We start from the raw sequence: 2428 nt of genomic DNA, 5'->3' as shown, positions 1-2428 counted from the left end.
TACAGATACGTAATTACATTATCAGTTACAGTATCGGTTTTTATTTACTAATTTGCCTCACTTTATTTGCATCCCTGCAGTAAATAATTCTTATCGATAATAGTTAAAATGTATATTACATTTTAGTGCTTCACGACTGAATGATCATCTGCCTTACGTTATCTCGCAGCTGAAGAGGATGCTACACTGAAAACTACCTTGCGTTATAAAGGGTAAGTGAAACATATCTTAAAAATATCTTTCATACATTTCATTGTGTACATTAAAGAATGTAAGTTTGCCTTTTTCCTGTAATCAATACTTAATAAAGGATTTATTTTTATTTATTTATATACAATTTCATACGTGGTTCGTGATAGTAAACTCGATAGGACATAGTGGCACTATGAACATCCGAATCACTCATCATTCGAACATTCAAATATTTATTCGAATATTAGTATATTCCAAGTAATGTTAACGACGTTAATATGCTTGCCTTTATAGTTAATAATGTCAATTCTTACTTAAAACATACTTCCTTAACAGGACATTGAAGAAAAGGTAGTTGCCAACGGCCATACCATGCTGAATATACCGGTTCTCGTCCGATCACCGAAGTCAAGCAGCATCGGGCCTGGTCAGTACTTGGATGGGTGACCGCCTGGGAACACCAGGTGCTGTTGGCATCTCTTTTTCAAATTTCATTATCCTTCAAGTACGAAAATACTAGAAACATTAATTTTATAGTACTTTCAAGAGATAATTTATCAACATTATTTCATAGCGATTAATCGATATTCTAAGCGTTATACCCACTATTTCTTACACTAACAGCCTGTTTATTTGCACGGCACATTAAAATAACCTGATTTCCGATCCGTGTGCACCTACTACTATACTTAACACGGAATGTATTACCACTTTTTAAAAGTAAATTATTATGACTAAGTGTAGATCTCCGGCGAGTAAATGCCTTTCGTATACAAGCACGACACATCTCCGCTATGTGCTTTACTTTTTTACTAACAGCATATAGAAATTGGATTTCAAGGTGTTTCTACATAACAGAATGAAGCAAATTTCGTGATTTAACTCTTTCGAATAATGTGTTGGTCCTGACAAGGACCGTTTGAAATGAAAAATCTTGAAGAAGATTTTTACTTAGAGCTTGTGTACTTGGTAACAGCCTTCGTACCCTCACTTACAGCGTGCTTGGCAAGTTCACCAGGCAAAAGAAGGCGCACAGCTGTTTGGATTTCCCGGCTGGTGATAGTTGACCGCTTATTGTAATGGGCCAAACGAGAAGCTTCAGCAGCAATACGCTCGAAGATGTCATTAACAAAGCTGTTCATGATACTCATAGCTTTGCTAGATATGCCAGTGTCAGGATGCACTTGCTTCAAAACTTTGTAGATGTAAATGGCATAGCTCTCCTTCCTCCTCCTCTTCTTCTTCTTATCTCCCTTGGAGATATTCTTTTGGGCTTTACCAGCCTTCTTTGCAGCCTTTCCGCTAGTTTTTGGTGGCATGATGACTCACTCGTTCAGCAAAATTAGATGTGTCCGCCGATTTATCGACTTCATTTAAATTACAGTACGTGTTTCAATTCGCGCCAACTGCCTTGCTTTTCATTTGATGCACTCGGGTGCACGCTTGAAGTAGTAACAAAACTGACTTGATTCATGGGAGGCCGCAGGAGCGGCAGGAGAGAGTGATAGTGTTTCTCCGGCAGAGAAGATTTCAGCGGCAGAAAAGATTTCAGCGGCAGTGAAAATCATATCGGCCGATGAAGCATCAAATGGAGAAAGAAGATATAGTGACACGCCAGTAAACCTTGCGGTGTTAACTGAGGTGCTGTCACAATCATAAGAGAGCTTGCAACCAGTCTTTTGAGATAGGTTTGCATTTATAGAGAGAAATAAAAAATTAAACACGTCACGTTACACACACGAGCATAACCGGGAGAAATAGTATTGCATTGCGTCGGTCTGTCCCCCTATTGTGGACCAAGATTCGCACTGGCCATATAGGTTGAACAGGCTTTGCCGACAGTCGACAGACGTTGATTCAATACATTTCTCTTGGAGTGCTATAGAGACATAAAAACACTCAAAATTAGAGTTACGGTCCTTTTTAGGCCCAAAACCCTGATCCTGCAATTTGGCCCTTTTTAGAGCCACAAACAAAGAATCGCTGCAAAATGCCAAGACAGAAGAGAATAGCCAAGAAGAAGGAAGACCAGAAGGAAGGCCAAGTCGAAGAGATGAAGCCCAGTAGGGAAGAACGACAACAGCCCTCACAGACAAAACAACGCCCACCAGAACCCACAGATGCACCGGAAGTCGAGCTACCCCAGCTGCTGCCTGTCGTGCTACACACAGTGAGCTACAAACTGGAGACTACGGAAGACGTCAGGCGACGAATAGAGACGAAGATGGATGCCTCA

The 2428-nt window shown here is 40.3% G+C and overlaps 1 non-coding gene across 1 annotated transcript; it reads left to right on the top strand.

The window, feature by feature from the left end:
- The first annotated feature begins 549 nt into the window (after positions 1-549).
- Positions 550-668, top strand: LOC145678054 (5S ribosomal RNA). The gene has a single exon (XR_014130189.1). It is a non-coding gene; the product is annotated as a 5S ribosomal RNA (ribosomal RNA).
- The last annotated feature ends 1760 nt before the right edge of the window (positions 669-2428 follow it).

Source organism: Thermobia domestica, unplaced genomic scaffold (assembly GCF_964235325.1).
Source record: "Thermobia domestica unplaced genomic scaffold, izTheDome1.hap1.1 HAP1_SCAFFOLD_1776, whole genome shotgun sequence".
Classification (NCBI taxonomy): domain Eukaryota; kingdom Metazoa; phylum Arthropoda; class Insecta; order Zygentoma; family Lepismatidae; genus Thermobia; species Thermobia domestica.
The sequence above is the reverse complement of the archived record's forward strand: the minus strand, read 5'-3'. Positions and strand labels throughout refer to the sequence as shown.